The 24,182-nt window shown below is 46.0% G+C and overlaps 1 protein-coding gene across 1 annotated transcript in view; it reads left to right on the top strand.

Moving 5' to 3' along the window:
• LOC311132780 (CUB and sushi domain-containing protein 3-like) overlaps positions 1-24,182 on the top strand; it is a gene marked incomplete at its 3' end in the record, with an annotated part of 471,294 nt that overhangs the window by 395,656 nt on the left and 51,456 nt on the right.

Below are 24,182 nucleotides of genomic sequence, written 5' to 3'. Positions count from 1 at the left end.
CCTTAAAGAGGTGGGGTTTCAAATGTCTCCGGAAGGTGGTGAGTGACTCCGCTGTCCTGGCGTCGTGAGGGAGCTTGTTCCACCATTGGGGTGCCAGAGCAGCGAACAGTTTTGACTGGGCTGAGCGGGAACTATGCTTCCGCAGAGGAAGGGGAGCCAGCAGGCCAGAGGTGGATGAACGCAATGCCCTCGTTTGGGTGTAGGGACTGATCAGAGCCCGAAGGTACGGAGGTGCCATTCCCCTCACTGCTCCATAGGCAAGCACCATGGTCTTGTAACGGATGCGAGCTTTAACTGGAAGCCAGTGGAGTGTGCGGAGGAGGGGGGTGACGTGAGAGAACTTGGGAAGGTTGAACACCAGACGGGCTGCGGCATTCTGGATGAGTTGTAGGGGTTTAATGGCACAGGCAGGGAGGCCAGCCAACAGCGAGTTGCAGTAATCCAGACGGGAGATGACAAGTGCCTGGATTAGGACCTGTGCCGCTTCCTGTGTAAGGCAGGGTCGTACTCTCCGAATGTTGTAGAGCATGAACCTGCAGGATCGGGTCACCGCCTTGATGTTAGCGGAGAACGACAGGGTGTTGTCCAGGGTCACACCAAGGCTCTTCGCACTCTGGGTGGAGGACACAACGGAGTTGTCAACCGTGATGGCGAGATCATGGAACGGGCAGTCCTTCCCCGGGAGGAAGAGCAGCTCCGTCTTGCCAGGGTTCAGCTTGAGGTGGTGATCCGTCATCCATACTGATATGTCTGCCAGACAAGCAGAGATGCGATTCGCCACCTGGTTATCAGAAGGGGGAAAGGAGAAGATTAGTTGTGTATCGTCAGCGTAGCAATGATAGGAGAGGCCATGTGAGGATATGACAGAGCCAAGTGACTTGGTGTATAGGGAGAATAGGAGAGGGCCTAGAACTGAGCCCTGGGGGACACCAGTGGTGAGAGCACGTGGTGCGGAGACAGCTTCTCGCCACGCCACTTGGTAGGAGCGACCGGTCAGGTAGGACGCAATCCAGGAGTGAGCCGCGCCGGAGATGCCCAGCTCGGAGAGGGTGGAGAGGAGGATCTGATGGTTCACAGTATCAAAGGCAGCAGACAGGTCTAGAAGGACAAGAGCAGAGGAGAGAGAGTTAGCTTTAGCAGTGCGGAGAGCCTCCGTGACACAGAGAAGAGCAGTCTCAGTTGAATGACCAGTCCTGAAACCTGACTGGTTTGGATCAAGAAGGTCATTCTGAGAGAGATAGCAAGAGAGTTGGCTAAAGACGGCACGCTCAGCAGGGAGGAAAATGTGGCAAAGAGCTTCCTAGGGTTAGAGGCAGATGCTTGGAATTTCGAGTGGTAGAAAGTGGCCTTAGCAGCAGAAACAGATGAAGAAAATGTAGAGAGGAGGGAGTGAAAAGATGCCAGGTCGGCAGGGAGTTTAGTTTTCTTCCATTTCCGCTCCGCTGCCCGGAGCTCTGTTCTGTGAGCTCGCAATGAGTCATCAAGCCACGGAGCTGGAGGGGAGGACCGAGCCGGCCGGGAGGATAGGGGACACAGAGAGTCAAAGGATGCAGAAAGGGAGGAGAGGAGGGTTGAGGAGGCAGAATCAGGAGATTGGAGGGAGAAGGATTGAGCAGAGGGAAGAGATGATAGGATGGAAGAGGAGAGAGTAGTGGGAGAGAGAGAGCGAAGGTTGCGGCGGCGCATTACCATCTGTGTAGGGGCAGAGTGAGTAGTGTTGGAGGAGAGCGAGAGAGAAAAGGAAACAAAGTAGTGGTCGGAGACATGGAGGGGAGTTGCAGTGAGATTAGTAGAAGAGCAGCATCTAGTAAAGATGAGGTCAAGCGTATTGCCTGCCTTGTGAGTAGGGGGGGACGGTGAGAGGGTGAGGTCAAAAGAGGAGAGGAGTGGAAAGAAGGAGGCAGAGAGAAATGAGTCAAATGTGGACGTAGGGAGGTTGAAATCCCCCAAAACTGTGAGGGGTGAGCCATCCTCAGGAAAGGAACTTATCAAGGCATCAAGCTCATTGATGAACTCTCCAAGGGAACCTGGAGGGCGATAGATGACAAGGATATTAACCTTAAATGGGCTAGTGACTGTGACAGCATGGAATTCAAATGAGGAGATAGACAGATGGGTTAGGGGAAAAATTGAGAATGTCCACTTGGGAGAGATGAGGATTCCTGTGCCACCACCCCTCTGACCAGATGCTCTCGGGGTATGCGAGAACACATGGTCAGACGAGGAGAGAGCAGTAGGAGTAGCAGTGTTTTCAGTGGTAATCCATGTTTCCGTCAGCGCCAGGAAGTCGAGGGACTGGAGGTTAGCATAGGCTGGGATGAAGTCAGCTTTGTTGGCAGCAGAACGGCAGTTCCAGAGGCTGCCTGAGACCTGGAACTCCAGGTGTGGGGTGCGTGCAGGGACCACCAGGTTAGAGAGGCAGCAGCCACGCGGTGTGAGGTGTTTGTGTAGCCTGTGCAGAGAGGAGAGAACAGGGATAGGCAGAGGCATAGTTGACAGGCTGTAGCAAATGGCTACAATAATGCAGAGGAGATCGGAATGAAATGAACTAAACATCTCGGAGAGGAGAGAGCAGGGCCTCCCTCACCAAAACTTCCACCTCAGAAACTATAATTGTTTCACTGAACCACCCGAACAAAAACTCTCCCAACTTCCACCTTTAGAAATCAGAATTGTTGTGAACCACAGCGGTTCAATGTTTCAAGGAATAGACTCAACCCACTTTATTCAGCTAGCTAACTATGACACCATAGCTAACTAGCATGCTAGCATCCAATAACACACAGTTTAGCACCAACACTTGGTCACAACAAACCACCAATAGTGTGTTAACACACTAAACAGATAATTCGTGTCCGTGTCTAGTTCCTTTCATAACGCAGCAATAATTAAACGTTGGCTAGCTAGCACAAATAAATTGTATTTAGCTGCTACAGTACAGCACACAATGGCTACTGTGTTGACTCTGTTCGAAAAACGGCTAGCTAGCTAGCTTCGTGCTACACCCGGCACCGCCGAAAAACAATGCTAACCTACAATAACTACCCACAACAGCCCACGATGCCTAACTATGACACCATAGCTAACTAGCATGCTAGCATCCAATAACACACAGTTTAGCACCAATACTTGGTTACAACAAACTACCAATAGTGTGTTAACACACTAAACAGATAATTTGTGTCCGTGTCTAGTTCCTTTCATAACGCAGCAATAATTAAACATTGGCTAGCTAGCACAAGTATATTGTATTTAGCTACTACAGTACAGTTAGCTGGTCGTGTTGGCTAGCTAGCAATGGCTACTGTGTTGACTTTGTTTGAAAAACGGCTAGCTAGCTAGCTTCGTGCTACACCCGGCACCGCCGAAAAACAATGCTAACCTACAATAACTACCCACAACAGCCCACGATGCCTAACTATGACTCCATAGCTAACTAGCATCCAATAACACACAGTTTAGCACCAATACTTGGTTACAACAAACTACCAATAGTGTGTTAACACACTAAACAGATAATTCGTGTCTGTGTCTAGTTCCTTTCATAACGCAGCAAAAATTAAACGTTGGCTAGCTAGCACAAATATATTGTATTTAGCTACTGCAGTACAGTTAGCTGGTCGTGTTGGCTAGCTAGCAATGGCTACTGTGTTGACTTTGTTTGAAAAAACGGCTAGCTAGCTAGCTTCGTGCTGCGGGCCTATCTACAATACCTAACTACAATCTAAATACATAATTAAGCCTTACTCGACAAAGCCCAAGCTATGTATAACGCCAGACTTACCCGACGCCAGCTAACATTTGTCTTCTGCAATCAGTAGGTGTAATTAAGTACAGTAGCTACTAACTACCTAACGTTGATGGCTCAGATAATGAGGTTAGAAAAACGGCTGAATGGTAGGTAACTAGCTGGCTTAATTACAGGTACTCTTAAGCGTGAAATAACATTAGAAACAACTCTCCACCGTTGCTAAACGTTACCAGTAGCTACCCGCTAGCTAGCTAGCCTCGTGCTTCGCCGGGCTCCGCCGTAGACAATACTTACCTACAATAATTACCTACGGAAACCTACAATAACTACCTAAATAACTACCTAAATAAACTACCTACAATACCTAACTACAACTACCTACCTACGATCTAAATACATGGTTTAAGCTTTACTCAACACGATATAAGAAGCCAAGCTTACCTCCTGCTAGAGAAAACACAACCTCTCCCGACCAAACCTCATGAAACATGAGACTAACACTATACATGTTGCGTTTATATTTTTGTTCAGTATATACAATATATATATACTGTATATATTCCTGACTTACGTTGCTCGTTCTGATATTGCTCATTCTGATATTTCTTTTAGTTATTGTATTGCTAGGTATTACTGCACTTTTGGAGCTAGAAACACAAGCATTTCGCTACACCTGCGATAACATCTGCAAGTCTGTGTACGCGACCAATAAATTGGATTAGATTTTGATTACAGAGCAGATTTATTCCCCTACTTCTCCCTCTCTCAACAGCTCACTTAAAGGGATAGTTTTCCCATAATTACAAAATGACACATTGGTTTCCTTTCCCTGTAAGCAGTCTATGGACAAGGTATGACCGCAATCCATGCTTTGGTTTAATTTCCCTGTTTCTTTCCCCACATGCTAACGTTTTAGCATTTGTGGCACAAATCCCATGCAAGTCATGGGTCCGATATTGCAATTTTTCGAACATCATGTTCAAAACATAAGTGACTTTGTTGAGCTTCACAATCAGTTTTAGATACTTTCGGATGATTTGGACATGATGCACGGAAAATGCTAATAACGGTCCCATGACTTGAATGCTGTCCTACCTTATCCATAGAGTGCTTACAGGGTCAGGAGACCAATGTGTCATTTTGTCATTTGTGTGAACTATCCCTTTAAACATGGTTAGTAATTTTAGGATCCATGCTAGACAACAATTCTGTTGAGATAAACTTTACTATTTATCTTAATGCTTCATTTACTTTGTGTGAGTGTGTCTCTTTGGGGAAACGTACTATCAAATCAATATAAATACATGAATCTTTAAAGCCCTTTATGAAGTATCAGCATCTATATGTCATGACGTTATGAGTATACTTAGCTACAATTAGCTGTTTTATTTGCAGTATGATGATGACTTGAGTTTTGCATATGTTCAGTCTTCTAAATTAGGCTAAATGACGTGTCTGTCTGTCTGTGTTTGGGGGTTTCTCTGTTTTGGGCACAAGTCGTTTTCAACACAGATGGTGCTTGCTAATCACTTGGGGTGTGGGGTGTGCTCGTTGAGGGGTGGTCTGAAACACTTTGTGTTTTCCCTCCAAGCTCTTCTCTTCTTCAGGCTAATCAGTCCTGCCCTATTTCCAGCGCTCTCCTCTCCTCCGCCCCCTCTACTCCCATGTGGCTCCTCTCCTCCTCTCCTGTCCTGTCTCTCTCTATCTCTCAACTGCCAGTCTCTCTCTGATTCCTTTTCCATTTGTATCATGTTGCCAGTACTCTGAGCTCCTGCAGACTTAGTGATGCACAGAGAGCACCTTCATGCACACACACATAATCTCTTTCCAACACTAAACACACACACACACACACACACACACACACACACAGCCTTACCTGCTCTAGGTCTCTGTTCATCCATTAAACCTTCATTAAGTGTCCGTGACCCATAAAATAAAAATGCAGACACCAGCTCCTCCCCATCCCCCTGGACAGTGTATGATGCCTGTTCAATTCTGAGAGCCCTGACCCAGAAAAAGACACAGCCAGAGAAATGGAAAGCCATGAGTTGCAAATGGGAATATTGTTCTCTCTCTCTCTTTCTCTCCCTCTCTTTCTCCTCCATCACCTCTCTCTCTCTCTCTCTCTCTCTCTCTCTCTCTCTCTCTCTCTCTCTCTCTCTCTCTCTCTCTCTCTCTCTCTCTCTCTCTCTCTCTCTCTCTCTCTCTCTCTCTCTCTCACCATTGTTGTCATTACTGAAGCATTATGATTTTCCTGGCACTGAATCAGAGCCCTATAGTTTGCTTTGCCGTCCAGTGAGTGGCAGGATCCTAAGCCCCAGCAACAGAAGCCTTCTTTAGGGAAAGGCTTTAGATCAAATGAGGACTTGTGTCTGTGTGTCTGTGTGTCTGTGTATGTGTGTGTGTTCGCGCTTCTATAGTGTCCAAATGGGCTGAGAAACTGATGTGACTGCTCCCCTCCATAGATGGGCCAGGGTAAAGTGTGCTACCCCCAGTGGAGGAAATAAGTCACATTGCACTACCCCCCAGTGGAGGAAATAAGTCACATTCCACTACCCCCCAGTGAAGGAAGAAGGAAATAAGTCACAGTCCACTACCCCCCAGTGGAATAAATAAGTCACAGTGCACTACCCCCCAGTGGAGGAAATAAGTAACAGTGCACTACCCCCCAGTGGAAGAAATAAGTCACAGTCCACTATGCCCCAGTGGAGGAAATAAGTCACAGTGCACTACCCCCCAGTGGAAGAAATAAGTCACAGTCCACTACCCCCCAGTGGAGGAAATAAGTAACAGTGCACTACCCCCCAGTGGAGGAAATAAGTAACAGTGCACTACCCCCCAGTGGAAGAAATAAGTCACAGTGCACTACCCCCCCAGTGGAGGAAATAAGTCACAGTGTACTACCCCCCACCGTCACAAGACCATATCCCTCCTCCTAACCAGTGGACAATGAATAAACCGTACGCTGTTAAAATGAAGTGCTTTGTAACATCAAAACTAGTGGCAACTGAGCTGCCACCAACTTGAAGAAGACAAAACCTTAACTTTGCTGGAGTATTGAAACATCATCCTGAGATGTTTTGAAACATTACATGGTGTGTTGCAACATTTCTTAATCAAGTGTTGTGCAACACCTTGCCAGGGACTGGGAGCAATAACAGAAAAGGTTGAAAACACTATTTTGGTGTTTCGAGTCCTGTTTAGTACAGAATTAGATGTATTTGATAATTTGCCATTTTATACTGTTTTGGCAGGCATTGCCAAAAGCACAGTGTTCAAACTACCAGCACTAACTGGAGGTTGAACTGCAAGAACTGAAGATTTTGTACTTGCCTCTTCCATTGATAATCATGAATGTGGGAATGGGTGCTGTCCTCATTGAACGTCAATTTGCCTGACGGTTTTGATATCGGTTCACCATTACACCTTATGACACAACAAGCTTAATACTAATGTAGAAATATACTTTTCTTTCTTCAGCCATGCATACAACATTATGTGAAAGAATGAATTACCCACAATCCTCTAAAAACAGAGTCATGTGGCAAGATAGGAAAAGCAAGGTGATTAGAATCAAAGACTTCCAACGAGCTCAATCACTCTATTGTCTCTCTCTTTGTTTATCCTCATGAAAGAATTTACATTTTGAGCAACATATTAAAGTTGCACTATGCAGAAATCGCGCTGCCATTTCCTGGTTGCTAAAATTCTATTAGTTCTCCTAATTTCAGTGTATGTGACAAAACAAGGAAGTATAGTGTGGAGAATCATTGTACCATCTAAACCACTGTGAAATATATTTTCCAGAACCCAAAATATTGTATTTTCAGCTGTTTGAAGCTGGTGTACAAAACCGAAAGTAAAAGATGCAAAAACTAAACTTAACAACTGGAAGCATAGAATTAGCGCACATAGAACAGATCTACTGCTTCTTAGACTTGCTTCCAATGAGAATGACAGATCTATAACTCACATTTCTATGTGAATTTGGTCGGTCGCCTATAAAGTTACATATTGCAGCTTTAAGTTGGATTTACATTATTTTGGCAAAATGAAATTAACAAATCATTGAAACCACTTGCATACATTTAAAAAATATCAATTTTTGAGGAATTTTGACACTTTATTGAGACTTATGAAATGACAGAGGGATTACAGGTTGGGAGAAACAGATTGAAGGGGTTGGAGCGGGGAATTTAACCCCGGTCTTCGGTGGGTAGAGGGGTGACCTGTCTAAGTTGGGTGTGTTACCACTAGACCACGGGCTCTGCATGACTTGCATTCATTTTTATTAAGTATATGTTGGTTGTTTTTTGAGTCAATTTCAATTCACCCCAGAATAATTTCTTACAGTGTGGCTGTGTGGTTGAGTGGGTAGAATTTCAACGAAATGTAACATCTTACTTGACCCTCCTTTCTAAACTGTCAAAATATTCTCCATAGGCCCTTATCATTAATATTTAGGCTATAAACTATTTGTATTTCTAAACCATTGGTTGATTGTATGAGAAACACAGTTTTTGTGTTTTGATTCTGCCTTTTACATACACTGAAACCCCAAAAGTGTTTTCACTACGCTCTCTTAAAAACACCAATATTCAGGTTGAAGAACCAATTTGGGTGTTTCAGAGTACTACAGTGAGGGAAAAAAGTATTTGATCCCCTGCTGATTTTGTGTGTTTGCCCACTGACAAAGAAATGATCAGTCAATAATTTTAATGGTAGGTTTATTTGAACAGTGAGAGACAGAATAACAACAAAAAAATCCAGAAAAACGCATGTCAAAAATGTTATGAATTGATTTACATTTTAATGAGGGAAATAAGTATTTGACCCCCTCTCAATCAGAAAGATTTCTGGCTCCCAGGTGTCTTTTATACAGGTAACAAGCTGAGATTCAATCAATCAATCAGATTCCAAACTCTCCACCATGGCCAAGACCAAAGAGCTCTCCAAGGATGTCATGGACAAGATTGTAGACATACACAAGGCAGGAATGGGCCACAAGACCATCGCCAAGCAGCTTGGTGAGAAGGTGACAACAGTTGGTGCGATTATTCGCAAATAGAAGAAACACAAAAGAACTGTCAATCTCCCTCGGCCTGGGGCTCCATGCAATATCTCACCTCGTGGAGTTGCAATGATCATGAGAACAGTGAGGAATCAGCCCAGAACTACACGGGAGGATCTTGTCAATGATCTCAAGGCAGCTGGGACCATAGTCACCAAGAAAACAATTGGTAACACACTATGCCGTGAAGGACTGAAATCCTGCAGCGCCCGCACGGTCCCCCTGCTCAAGAAAGCACATATACAGGGCCGTCTGAAGTTTGCCAATGAACATCTGAATGATTCAGAGGAGAACTGGGTGAAAGTGTTGTGGTCAGATGAAACCAAAATAGAGCTCTTTGGCATCAACTCAACTCGCCGTGTTTGGAGGAGGAGGAATGCTGCCTATGACCCCAAGAACACCATCCCCACCGTCAAACATGGAGGTGGAAACATTATGCTTTGGGGGTGTTTTTCTGCTAAGGGGACAGGACAACTTCACCGCATCAAAGGGATGATGGACAGGGCCATGTACCGTCAAATCTTGGGTGAGAACCTCCTTCCCACAGCCAGGGCATTGAAAATGGGTCGTGGATGGGTATTCCAGCATGACAATGACCCAAAACACACGGCCAAGTCCACAAAGGAGTGGCTCAAGAAGAAGCACATTAAGGTCCTGGAGTGGCCTAGCCAGTCTCCAGACCGTAATCCCATAGAAAATCTGTGGAGGGAGCTGAAGGTTTGAGTTGCCAAACGTCAGCCTCGAAACCTTAATGACTTGGAGAAGATCTGCAAAGAGGAGTGGGACAAAATCCCTCCTGAGATTTGTGCAAACCTGGTGGCCAACTACAAGAAACGTCTGACCTCTTTGATTGCCAACAATTACTAAGTCATGTTTTGCAGAGGGGTCAAATACTTATTTCCCTCATTAAAATGCAAATCTATTGATAACATTTTTGACATGCGTTTTTCTGGATTTTTTTGTTGTTATTCTGTCTCTCACTGTTCAAATCAGCAGGGGATCAAATACTTTTTTCCCTCACTGTACATCTCTGTTTTAAAACACATTCTGTGTATTAAAACACTTACATTGGGTTTATATTAAAACACCCGCCAAACACCAGATCTCAGTTTAAGTGAACTACTTTTCATGGTTTCATTACACAATAATGGTGTTTTGAGACTTTAAATTTTTACAGTGTATCACTCCTCCTAACCAATGGATAATGGAAGTAGAGCCCTTCCCTGTAATCCCAAGCATCCAGTGCTGTAATTAGCAATACCCCCTGTCCAATAGCCAGACCCCCTGTCCATTAGTGACTGAGTCAGTGAGCGTGGTTTCTGATAGCCAGCTGGTGTTGTAAGTGTAGTGGTGGATTACCACTCCAGGTTAATACCTGTACTTCCTGTGTCCCAATGAGTCGGGGGTGCTTGTGAAACATTGGTGATACAGTATGCTATCATGTGGAGGGGAGGCTCTGTCTTTTCCCATGTTGGCTGACCAAGCTTTCTTTTAGAATAAAGAACATGGTTATTTTGAGAGACCAATCCATTCTAGAGAGTAGCATTTCATTCCCCCTTTGCCTGTACTGGCGGCATAGAGCTGGAGCTGCTTATGAAGCGACTACAGAAGAAGTGCTCTGTTTGAGATTAGAGATCACTCAGGAAGTTCTGTGAAGAATATGAAGTCACAGGCTCCTTAGTGACATAACATCAGGGAGATGACCTTTTACCTCGCCTATTCCATTTTTCACCTCCCTCTATTCCTGTTTTGTGTATGGCTCAGTTGGTAGAGCATGGCACATGCAACGTCATGATTGTGTGTTCAATTCCTGGGACCACCCATACAAAAAAGAATGATGCACACATGACTGTAAGTCACTTTGGATAAAAGTGTCTGCTAAATGGCATATATATTCCCTCTTAACTCCCCAGTGTGTCCATTCTTATACTCTGTGTGAGACATGTGGGGTAGGGAGAACAGGGAGGAGGAGCAGTTGAGGACCTGTGTTGTGTTTGTGTCTTTCTGCTAGCTGTCTAGAGCTGTTGCTGTGTATCACTGTGTGTGACAGCCAGCCCTCTCCCTCTCCCTCTCTCTCTCTCTCTCTCCTTCTCTCTCTCTCTCTCTGTCTCCTTCCTCTCCCTCCCCTGTCCATCTCTCCCTACCCCGTCCATCTCCATCTCTGTGTCTGGTGGTTTAGAGCTGCCTTTGTAGATGAGTACCACAGCACCGCTGGGACAGCTAATACAGCAATATGCTCCCCTTGTCCTTGGAGCCTCAGGCCAGCCCAGCCTAGCTTGGTCAGCACATTCTCCCTGACGGAACACACTCCTGGGAACCTGAACCCCCCCACCCCCCCCCCACCCCCCCCCACCCCACCCCACCCCACCCCCGCTCGCTGCCAGGGGGATAACGAAGGAAATGGAGCATGGCACACATGCATACGCCCAGCAGCCACATAAACATACTGTTCTGTAGGGGCACACACACACACACATGGGTTCTAACTCAAACAGAAAGTAAAAATTACATTCAAGCAGACATGTCCACACATACTCATACACATTTGTGCACCCCCCCCCCCTTGGCACACACACAAACTTGGCAAACACAAGCCCCCCCCCCCCCCCCCCACACACACACACACACATCAAGACACTCACACACCTTACCTTGAAGCCACCACACAGTGTCATATCCTGTCATATCTGTCCCGAGGGCTGTATTCAGTCACACTGAAATAAGGGCAGTGAAAAAGGATTTATCAGTAGCATGTGTCTCCAGCCGACTGTACCTTATGAAATATATAGTGCCTATGTCTATCCCCTTATAAATTGTACACTATTTGTGACCCCCTCCCCCAATGTCCTGCTACAGCTACAGTACATATGATTGTAACTGTGTGTGTGTGCTTGCGCGCGCGCGTGGTCTCTAATGCAACTATCTGCCTGTGTCCTGTCTGTTTTAAAGGCTTACACATAGTACCCCCAGATTAACATTTATAACCAAGACACACAAGGCCCTTTCAAGTGCAACTTATACCCACATCAATTCAGCTTTCACAGTAATACTGTACATATAAGGACTAGGGCTGGGATATATACGCTAGATATGTGTGGAGCTACAACAGAACGATGCCCTTTCAACTGCAGTCTACCCACATGACTTCAGCTTTCACGGTCATACAGTGAGGGAAAAAAGTATTTGATCCCCTGCTGATTTTGTACGTTTGCCCACTGACAAAGAAATGATCAGTCTATAATTTTAATGGTAGGTTTATTTGAACAGTGAGAGACAGAATAACAACAAAAAAATCCAGAAAAACGCATGTCAAAAATGTTATAAATTGATTTACATTTTAATGAGGGAATAAGTATTTGACCTCCTCTCAATCAGAAAGATTTCTGGCTCCCAGGTAACAAGCTGAGATTAGGAGCACACTCTTAAAGGGTGTCAATCAGATTCCAAACTCTCCCCCATGGCAAAGACCAAAGAGCTCTCCAGGGATGTCAGGGACAAGATTGTAGACCTACACAAGGCTGGAATGGGCTACAAAACCATCGCCAAGCAGCTTGGTGAGAAGGTGACAACAGTTGGTGCGATTATTCGCAAATGGAAGAAACACAAAAAAGCTGTCAATCTCCCTCGGCCTGGGGCTCCATGCAAGATCTCACCTCGTGGAGTTGCAATGATCATGAGAACGGTGAGGAATCAGCCCAGAACTACACGGGAGGATCTTGTCAATGTTCTCAAGGCAGCTGGGACCATAGTCACCAAGAAAACAATTAGTAACAGGACTGAAATCCTGCAGCGCCCGCAAGGTCCCCCTGCTCAAGAAAGCACATATACAGGGCCGTCTAAAGTTTGCCAATGAACATCTGAATGATTCAGAGGAGAACTGGGTGAAAGTGTTGTGGTCAGATGAGACCAAAATGGAGCTCTTTGGCATCAACTCAACTCGCCGTGTTTGGAGGAGGAGGAATGCTGCCTATGACCCCAAGAACACCATCCCCACCGTCAAACATGGAGGTGGAAACATTATGCTTTGGGGGTGTTTTTCTGCTAAGGGGACAGGACAACTTCACCGCATCAAAGGGGCGATGGACGGGGCCATGTACCGTCAAATCTTGGGTGAGAACCTCCTTCCCTCAGCTTGGGCAAAATTATAGACTGATCATGTCTTTGTCAGTGGGCAAACGTACAAAATCAGCAGGGGATCAAATACTTTTTTCCCTCACTGTACATGTCCGCTGCAAGGGGATATACTGTATAACGCTAGGTAGGTCTATATAACATTAACATCCCAGTGGTATAACATAACCCTCCACGGCTCTGAGCTGTAAAGTAGTTCCCTCCTGAGAGTTGGGTTGTGGAGGGATACGGGGGCATCGGTGGGAAGGACTTTGGCTAAGCTGTAAAAATGGCCCGCTGGCGTATTAATATGTAAAGCGAACAGGCCTGCAGCTCTTTAATAGCAGACACTTTAGTATGTCCCCTGGGCTGCCACTGCCAGGGACACTACTGCCTGCCTGTCTGTTGACTGCCTACTGCCTTCAGTACCTAGCTGTGTGTGTGTGTGTGTGTGTGTGTGTGTGTGTGTGTGTGTGTGTGTGTGTGTGTGTGTGTGTGTGTGTGTGTGTGTGTGTGTGTGTGTGTGTGTGTGTGTCAAATCAAATACATTTTATTGGTCACATACACATATTTAGCAGATGTTATTGCAGGTGTAGCGAAATGCTTGTGTTCCTAGCGCCAACAGTACAATAGTATCTAACAATTCACAACAATACACACAAATCTCAAAGTAAAAGAATGGAATTTAAGAAATATGTAAATATTAGGAAGAGCAAAGTCGGAGTGGCATTGACTAAAATACAGTAGAATAGAATACAGTATACATATGTATTCATACGTAAAGTAAAGCAGTATGTAAACATCATGAAAGTGACTAGCGTTCCATTATTAAAGTGGCCAGTGATTCCATGTCTATGTACAGTTGAAGTCGGAAGTTTACATACACTTAGGTTGGAGACATTAAAATCCGTTTTTCAACCACTCCACAAATTTCTTGTTAACAATCTATAGTTTTGTCAAGTCAGTTAGGACATCTACTTTGTGTATGACACAATGAATTTTTCCAACAATTGTTTACAGACAGATTATTTCACTTATAATTAACTGTATCACAATTCCAGTGGATCAGAATTTACATACACTAAGTTGACTGTGCCTTTAAACAGCTTTGAAAATTCCAGAAAATGATGTCATGGCTTTAGAAGCTTCTGATAGGCTAATTGACATCATTTGAGTCAATTGGAGGTGTACCTGTGGATGTATTTCAAGGCCTACCTTCAAACTCAGTGCCTCTTTGCTTGACATCATGGGAAAATCAAAAGAAATCAGCCAAGAAATGGTAGCCCTCCACAAGTCTGGTTCATCCTTGGGAGCAATTTCCAAATGCCTGAATGTACCACGTTCATCTGTACAAACAATAGTACGCAAGTATAAACACCATGGAACCACGCAGCCAACATACCACTCAGGAAGGAGACGCGCTCTGTCTCCTAGAGATGAAAGTACTTTGATGTGAAAAGTGCAAATCAATCCCAGAACAACAGCAAAGGACCTTGTGAAGATGCTGGAGGAAACAGGTACAAAAGTATCTATATCCACAGTCAAACGAGTCCTATATCGACATAACCTGAAAGACCGCTCAGCAAGGAAGAAGCCACTGCTCCAAAACCGCCATAAAAAAGCCAGACTATGGTTTGCAATTGCACATGGGGACAAAGATCGTACTTTTTGGAGAAATGTCCTCTGATCTGATGAAACAAAAATAGAACTGTTTGGCCATAATGACCATCATTATGTTTGGAGGAAAAAGGGGGTCACTTGCAAGCCGAAGAACACCATCCCGACCGTGAAGGACGGGGGTGCCAGCATCATGCTGTGGGGGTGCTTTGCTGCAGGAGAGACTGGTGCACTTCACAAAATAGATGGCATCATGAGGAAGGAAAATGATGTGGATATATTGAAGCAACATCTCAAGACATCAGTCAGGAAGTTAAAAGCTTGGTCGCAAATGGGTCTTCCAAATGGACAACGACCCCAAGCATACTTCCAAAGTTGTGGCAAAATGGCTTAAGGACAACAAAGTCAAGATATTGGAGTGGCCATCACAAAGCCCTGACCTCAATCCTATAGAAAATGTGTGGGTGTCACGCCCTGGCTCTGGGACTCTGCTATGTTGAGCCAGGATGTGTAGTTTCTATGTGTTTGTGTTCATTCTAGTATTGTATTTCTATGTTGGCCAGTGTGGTTCTCAATCAGAGGCAACGTGTATCAGCTGTTGCTTGTTGTCTCTGATTGAGAACCATACTTAAGCAGCCAGTTTTCCCACAGTGTTTGTGGGATCTTGTTCCGTGTTGGTTTATGTGTGTTAACCAAGGACTTCACGTTATCGTTTGTTGTTTTGTTGGTGTTATCTTTCTAATAAATAAAATATGTTCGCATTCAACGCTGCGCGTTGGTCCTCCTCCTTCGACGATCGTGACAGAAGATCCCACCAATATAGGACCAAGCAGCGTGCCCAGGAGCAGACAGCCTGGACGTGGGAGCAGATATTGGACGGGCAGGGGTCCTGGACCTGGGAGGAAATCCAGGCCGGGATGGATCGCCGTCCGTGGGAGGAGACGGTGGAGGCGCGCCGGAGAGAGGAGCAACGGCGTCAACAGTGTCGTCGTCGGATGGACGAGAGGCAACCCAAAAAAAAATTTAGGGGGGGGGCACACGGCATGGGCGACGGGGCAGCAGGAGGCAGCCACAGGGCGTATTGGGAGGTTAGGAGAGGAGGCCACCAGGTTAAGGGGGCTATTGGTAAGGAGAGAGCAGGAGTTAGTGGGTCAGAGGGAGGAGCTACTGGATGCTAGAAGGGAGAAGGAGAGAGTAGAGGCAAGGCGAGAGGAACTGAGTAGGCAGCTGAGGGAGCGGAGGGTTATGAAGAAACCCAGTCCCGCTCCTCACACCAAGCAAGTGGTGTGTGTCACCAGTCCGGTCCAGCCCGTTCCTGCTCCCCGCACTAAGTTAGTAGTGCGTGTTCCCAGTCCGGCCCGACCCGTTCTTGCTCCCCGCACTAAGTTAGTAATGCGTATTCCCTGTCCGGCCTGACCTGTTCCTGCTCCCCGCACTAAGTTAATAGTGCGTGTTCCCAGTCCGGTCCGACCCGTTCCTGCTCCCCGCACTAAGTTAGTAGTGCGTGTTCCCAGTCCGGCCCGACCCGTTCCTGCTCCCCGCACTAAGTTAGTAGTGCGTGTTCCCAGCCCGGCCCGGCCTGTTCCTCCTCCCCGTACTAAGTTAGTAGTGCGTGTTCCCAGCCCGGTCCGGCCTGTTCCTGCTCCCCGCACCAAGCCAATGGTGCGCGTCGCCAGCCCGGTCCGGCCTGTTCCTGCCCCTCGCACCAAACCTACGGTGCGCGTCGCCAGCCCGGCCCGGCCTGTTCCAGCTCCACGCACCAAGCCAGGGGTGCGCGTCGTCAGCCCGGTCCGGCCTGTTCCTGCTCCCCGCACCAAGCCAATGGTGCGCGTCGTCAGCCCGGTCCGGCCTGTTCCTGCTCCCCGCACCAAGCCAATGGTGCGCGTCGTCAGCCCGGTCCGGCCTGTTCCTGCTCCCCGCACCAAGCCAATGGTGCGCGTCGTCAGCCCGGTCCGGCCCGTTCCTGCTCCCCGCACCAAGCCAGGGGTGCGCATCGTCAGCCCGGTCCGGCCCGTTCCTGCTCCACGCACCAAGCCAGGGGTGCGCGTCGTCAGCCCGGTCCGGCCCGTTCCTGCTCCACGCACCAAGCCAATGGTGCGCATCGTCAGCCCGGTCCGGCCTGTTCCTGCTCCCCGCACCAAGCCAATGGTGCGCGTCGTCAGCCCGGTCCGGCCCGTTCCTGCTCCACGCACCAAGCCAGGGGTGCGTATCGTCAGCCCGGTCCGGCCCAGTCCTGCTCCCCGCACCAAGCCTGTGGGGCGCGTCGTCAGCCCGGTCCGGCCCATTCCTGCTCCCCGCACCAAGCCTGTGGTGCGCATCGTCAGTCCGGCACAACCCGTGCCTGGGTCACCAACGTGTATCAGCTGTTGCTTGTTGTCTCTGATTGAGAACCATACTTAAGCAGCCAGTTTTCCCACAGTGTTTGTGGGATCTTGTTCCGTGTTGGTTTATGTGTGTTAACCAAGGACTTCACGTTATCGTTTGTTGTTTTGTTCGTGTTATCTTTCTAATAAATAAAATATGTTCGCATTCAACGCTGCGCGTTGGTCCTCCTCCTTCGACGATCGTGACAGTGGGCAGAACTGTAAAAGCATGTGCGAGCAAGGAGGCCTACAAACCTGACTCAGTTACACAAGCTCTGTCAGGAGGAATGGGCCAAAATTCACCCAACTTATTGTGAGTAGCTTGTGGAAGGCTACCCGAAACGTTTGACCCAAGTCAAACAATTTAAAGCCAATGCTACCAAATACTAATTGAGTGTATGTAAACTTCTGACCCACTGGGAATGTGATGAATGAAATAAAAGCTGAAATACATAATTCTCTCTACTATTGTTCTGACATTTCACATTCTTAAAATAAAGTGGTGATCCTAACTGACCTAAGACAGGGCATTTTTACTAGGATTAAATGTCAGGAATTGTGAAAAGCTGAGTTTAAATGTATTTGGCTAAGGTGTATGTAAACTTCCAACTTCAACTATATATAGGGCAGCAGCCTCTAAGGTGCAGGGTTGAGTAACTGGGTGGTAGCCGGCTAGTGATGGCTATTTAACAGTCTGATTGCTTTGAGATAGAAGCTGTTTTTCAGTCTCTCGGTCCCAGCTTTGATGCACCGGTACTGACATCGCCTTATGGATGATAGCGGGGTGAACAGGCCGTGGCTCGGGTGGTTGATGTCCTTGATGATCTTTTTAGCCTTCCTGTGACATTGGGTGCTGTAGGTGTCCTGGAGGGCAGGCAGTGTGCCCCCGGTGATGCGTTGGGCAGACCACACCACCCTCTGGAGAGCCCTGCGGTTGAAGGGCGGTACAGTTGCCGTACCAGGCGGTGATACAGCCCGACAGGATGCTCTCAATTGTGCATCTGTAAAAGTTTGTGAGAGTCTTAGGGGCCAAGCTGAATTTCTTCAGCATCCTAAGATGCTCCTTCTTCACCACACTTTCTGTGTGGGTGGACCATTTCAGATTGTCAGTGATGTGTACACCGAGGATCTTGAAGCTTTTCACCTTCTCCACTGCGGTTCCGTCGATGTGGATAGGGGCAAGCTCCCTCTGCTGTTTCCGCGATCAGCCCCTTCATTTTGTTGACGTTGAGAGAGAGGTTATTTTCAATGCACCACTCCGCCAGAGCCCTCACCTCCTCCCTGTAGTCTCGTCATTGTTGGTAATCAGGCCTACTACTGTTGTGTCGTCTGCAAACTTGATGATTGAGTTGGAGGCATGCGTGGCCACACAGTCATGGGTGAACAGGGAGTACAGGAGGGGGCTGAGCACACACCCTTGTGGGGCCCCTGTGTTGAGGATCAGCGAAGTGGAGGTGTTGTTTCCTACCTTCACCACCTGGGGGCGGTCCGTCAGGAAGTCCAGGACACAGTTGCACAGGGCGGGGTTCAGACCCAGGGCCCCGGGCTTAATGATGAGCTTGGAGGGTACTATGGTGTTGAAGGCTGAGCTATAGTCAATGAACCGCATTCTTACATAGGTATTCTTCTTGTCCAGATGGGATAGGGCAGTGTGCAGTGTGATGGCGATTGCATTGTCTGTGGATCTATTGGAGCGTTAAGCAAATTGAAGTGGGTCTAGGGTGAGAGGTAAGGTAGAGGTGATATGATCCTTAACTAGCCTCTCAAAGAACTACATGATGTCAGAAGTGAGTGCTACGGGACGATAGTCATTTAGTTCAGTTACCTTTGCTTTCTTGGGTACAGGAACACTGGTGGACATCTTGAACTAAGTGGGGACAGCAGACTGGTATAGGGAGAGATTGAATGTGTCTGTAAACACTCCAGCAAGCTGGTCTGTGCATGCTCTGAGGACACAGCTAGTGATGCAATCTGGGCCGGCAGCCTTGCGAGGGTTAACACGCTTAAATGTCTTACTCACGTCGGCCATGGAGAACGAGAGCCCACAGTCCTTGGGAGCGGGCAGCGTTGGTGGCACTGTGTTACCCTCAAGAAGGTGTTTAGCTTGTCCGGGAGCAAGACGTCGGTGTCCGTGACGTGGCTGGTTTTCCCTTTGTAATCAGTGATTGTCTGTTGACCCTGCCACATACGTCTTGTGTCTGAGCCATTGAATTGCGACTCCACTTTGTGTGTGTGTGTGTGTGTGTGTGTGTGTGTGTGTGTGTGTGTGTGTGTGTGTGTGTGTGTGTGTGTGTGTGTGTGTGTGTGTCAGCTGCACTCAAGCCTGGGATCACAGTCAGTCTGTTGTTAATAAATTATGACTTATTTATGGAACGAACAATGAGGTCCCCACTGGAATCCTTTGGTTATGCACACAGGGAGGAAACGTTAGGTATTTGTCTGGACATGACAGAAATAGATATCATAAGTACATTTATGGATGGATATATTCTCTAGATAGAATTTCTTATTTTTTTAAATATTTATCTCACTTGTACTGAATTGTTTATAACATTTGTTGTTCAAATCTCATATGGATACCAATTGCACTTTGTCCATGTTCTCTCCATGACTTTCCAATATTTTGTGTAGCATCAGAGAGAGATTTACACTACCGTTCAAAAGTTTGGGGTCACTTAGAAATGGCCTTGTTTTCAAAAGAAAAGCACACATTTTTGTCCACATCTCTTAACAATCACTTAGGTAATATTGGTAAATTATCCTTATGCCATATCCATTCTTTCGAGACTGCCCCTTGCTTCTTTATCGCTCTGCCTACTTTTTTTGTCCATTATGGCGGCTAAATTCGACTTTCATTCAGTTCAGGATCAATAATAATACAATCAATCAATCCCTTATCTTGTAAAAACACTAATGTTTAGTTTAAACTCTGTTCAACCCCGGCTCTCCCGGGCTTGATCTGAAGACTGATTGTTGGACATGACAGGTCCATACTTAAATCTTTCAAATATACACACACACAGTGAAATAACCCAATTCAGTAATTTGCCTAGCAACAAAGAATTCTAACTCTATGTTCGTGATTTACCCAGTTTTATCTCAGAGTCCACTAAAAAAATCTCCCTCATCAAAAGCTAAGACTGTTTGGGAAGTGAGCAACTTTTTTTACCTCCGCCTCGGAGTTCCAAATGATTTTTTCATGGGCTGCCATTGCCTTCCCATAGATAAGATCACTTTATTTACCAGTATGCAGTGCATAATGTGGTACCCACACTCTACAGTAGTTTATCATTCCCAAAAGGTTCATCATTTGTTTCTTGTTTAACGGTTTTGGTGCTCCAAGCATAGCAGTTTTCCTGGATGAGTTTAACGTTCGCCCCTCCTGAGTTATGGTATGTCCTAAGTAAATCACCTCGCTCTGCCAGAGTTGAAGTTTTATTTTGTTAACTTTGTGTCCCTGTTCTGCCATAAAGGTTAACAATTGGAGTGTATCTTTCTTACATCCCTCTTGAGTGGGATTAGCCAATAGAACATCATCTACATAAATTTAAATTTGGCTTCCTTCCTGCGGTTCAGACTTTTCCAAATTCCTGGTTATAGCCTGGCTCTCCCTCCCCGCTCACTACCATGTTATCCCGTACCACATATGCCTTCATACCCCTCTCAGTCGGTGTTTCAGCTACGTTCAACTGAGTCATAGCATCTCTTCCTAGTAGATTAACTGGTCATAGGCTTGATATCAGTACAGGTATGCATACTTCTCCTCCTGAATTTCCATATTGTAAAGTCAAAGGAACTGATAACCGCTCTATAAATTGATGGCCTGAGGCAGAGCGTACTAGGAATTTTTCCCCCCTTAATCCTAATCCCTTCGGGCCTGTCGACTGCACAGCCTGCACTGCCTGTGCGACATGCCCCTGTGTCACACAAGAATGTAAAAAAAAAAATATCCCCCCAATACTGTTAAGGTGAGGTATGGTTTCTGTTCTTGCTGCAGAGCTAATTCAATTGTTGCCAATTCAAAAACCTCACACGTATCGTTCTGTATTTTGTCTTGGCATTTATTCCTTAACTCATCCTCTTTTGTCTATATCTGGACAGCTAGTCCCTATCCTAAATTCTCCTACCTGGATTTCTATTATTACTATCATCCTGGTCTCATTACTGAATCAATGACATAGGTAATAGCTGTTTCGCATTAGATTGTGCCTTTTTCTGATAATGTTATTACTGCAGCCTATTGCATTAATTTAGTTTCAAATACCAACTTGTTGTTCAACAAATTTAGAACCTACATAAAGTTGGCGCTATCCCATCAGCATAATAGCTAAAGCTACTTGCAATCTACTGGTCCACGTAACGAAAACAAATTATCGTTTTAGAATTCATCAATTATTTGCATACACCAATGGTGTTACGTAACCTATAGAATAAAGTAATAACAATTTGAATTTGTCAAAAAAATGTTTTCCATTCAACTATTCAGACTTCTGCTTCAAATGTCTCTTACAGCTCGATACAATCAAGCAAGTACGACTCGCTTTTACCCGCGAACTAGAACCATAAATTATTTTCCTTTGTTCTCAATTCAAATCATTGTCACAGCTCTATCGCAATTTCCAGTTCGCAATTCAATTTCTGTAACTGTCCTTTCTGATTAGGCTCTAATTAATAAAACAAATACTTGCTATCGTTGACAAGCATACATTTAACTCTATTCTCAGTAGTTTTTAAATTATCAACTCATTCGGCAGCACAAAAAATAACTCTCTTCCTCCCCCCACTATTCCTGTTGAATAAGTGAGTCGTTCAATTTGAACCCCGCAAACTACTACATCCCAGTCTTACATCCCAAAATCAACACTGACTGTTTTATTAATTTACACAACCCATAACCATAGTTGAACTATAATCAGAAAATCTAGATTTTAATCAGAAAATCTAGATTTTAGTCTTATTCCTATCACATTATTTATTTACTGTCTGCCACCTCCCCCCTCCGTACGTCTACGTGTTTGGGCGCGCAAGCCAGCACTTATCACTTTACTACCTAGACCCCTCCCCCCAGTCATAGAATCCTCCAAGAATCCTATAGACTGGTCACTATTCACTGATCTTACACTATTCTATGCCAGGCAGTGTCGTACACCAGTCTCAACATCAACAGTGAATAGGCGACTCCGGGATGCTGACCTTCTAGGCAGAGTTGCAAAGAAAAAGACAGATCTTAATCTTTTATTTTTATTGGCCAGTCTGAGATATGGTTTTTTCTTTGCAACTCTGCCTAGAAGGTCAGCAACCCGGAGTCGCTTCTTCACTGTTGACGTTGAGACTGGTGTTTTGCAGGTACTATTTAATGAAGCTGCCAGTTGAGGACCTGTGATGCGTCTGTTTCTCAAACTAGACACTCTAATGTATTTGTCCTCTTGCTCAGTTGTGCACCGGGGCCTCCCACTCCTCTTTCTCTTCTGGTTAGAGCCAGTTTGTGCTGTTCTGTGAAGGGAGTAGGACACAGCGTTGTACGAGATCTTCAGTTTCTTGGCAATTTCTTACATGGAATAGCCTTCATTTCTCAGAACAAGAATAGACTGACGAGTTCTTTGTTTCTGGCCATTTTGAGCCTGTAATCGAACCCACAATTGCTGATGCTCCAGATACTCTACTAGTCTCAAGAAGGCCCGTTTTATTGCTTCTTTAATCAGCACAACAGTGTTCAGCTGTGCTAACATAATTGCAAAAGGGTTTTCTAATGATCAATTAGCCTTTTAAAATGATAAACTTGGATTAGCAAACACAACGTGGCATTGGATCACAGGACTGATGGTTGCTGATAATGGGCCTCTGTACGCCTATGTAGATATTCCATAAAAAATCAGCCGTTTCCAGCTACAATAGCCATTTACAACATTAACAATGTCTACACTGGATTTCTGATCAATTTGATGATATTTTAATGGACAAAAAAATTGCTTTTCTTTCGAAAACAAGGCCATTTCTAAGTGACCCCAAACTTTTGAACGGTAGTGTATCTGTTACTGATGAGACATAAGTATCTCAATGTACTTGAGCCATCTGACAGAGATACCATTACGTCTGAATGAGTGTTTGGAGTGGACAGTCTTGTATTGTCTCCCAGTCTCCTGGGACAACATCAACTCTGATTACTGTTTTGGCCACACACACACACACGGCCTCACACACAAACTAACACACACACACACAGTCCCCTATCTCCTAGATCCTGGATGTATGGCCTCCATTACTTCCAGGTGGTCATTTCCACATCAGCAGTGTTGACTGGTGTGTCTGTCTGTGTCTGTCTCTGTGATGGATGTGTGACTGGTTCAGGTGAGGAGCAAGGCTACCAATAGTACATTCCAAATGGCACCCTATTCCATATGTAGTGCGCTACATTTGACCGGAACCGGTCAAAAGTAGTGCCCTATGTAGAGCACTACATTTGACCGGAGCCCTATGGGCCCCAACAAAAGTAGTGCACTATATAGGGAATAGGGTGCTATTTGGGACGCAGACCATGGCTACCGGATTATTAGCTACGTCGATGGAGGGGGAGGGGATGGAGGAAGGGGGGAGGAGATGTATGGCAGCTTCCTGAATCAATCAGGAATATTAATTTCCGGTGCGCTACTAAGGAATCGGTGTGAGATGGGAATCGGTGTGAGATGGAAATCGATGTGAGAGGGGAATCGGTGTGAGATGGGAATCAGTGTGACAGGGAAATTGGTGTGACAGGGGAATCGGTGTGAGATGGGAATCGGTGTGACAGGGGAATCGGTGTGACAGGGGAATAGGTGTGACAGGGGAATCGGTGTGAGATGGGAATCGGTGTGAGAGAAGAATCGGTGTGAGAAGGGAATCGGTGTGAGAGGGTAATCGGTGTGAGATGGGAATCGGTGTGAGAGGGGAATCGGTGTGAGATGGGAATCGGTGTGACAGGGTAATCGTGTGAGACGGGAATCGGTGAGAGGACAATTGGTGTGAGATGGAAATCGGTGTGAGATGGAAATCGGCGTGAGATGGAAATCAGTGTGCGTTGGCGGTTTTCTGTGAGTTTACACCCGGAATAAATACAGCGGACGAGGGAAGGAGGGAAGGAGGGAAGGAGGGAAGGAGGGAAGGAGGGAAGGGAAAGGGAAAGGGAAGAAGGCCAGAGAGGGGGAGTCAGGTGCCTTCGCTGGTTTCAATGACAAAAAGGGTTGTGGTTTGTTTCCATGGCCTTTGGAACATGTGATTGTGAACGAAACAC

This window comes from Coregonus lavaretus, assembly GCF_964263955.1.
Source record: "Coregonus lavaretus genome assembly, chromosome: 7".
Lineage (NCBI taxonomy): Eukaryota > Metazoa > Chordata > Actinopteri > Salmoniformes > Salmonidae > Coregonus > Coregonus lavaretus.
The sequence above is the reverse complement of the archived record's forward strand: the minus strand, read 5'-3'. Positions and strand labels throughout refer to the sequence as shown.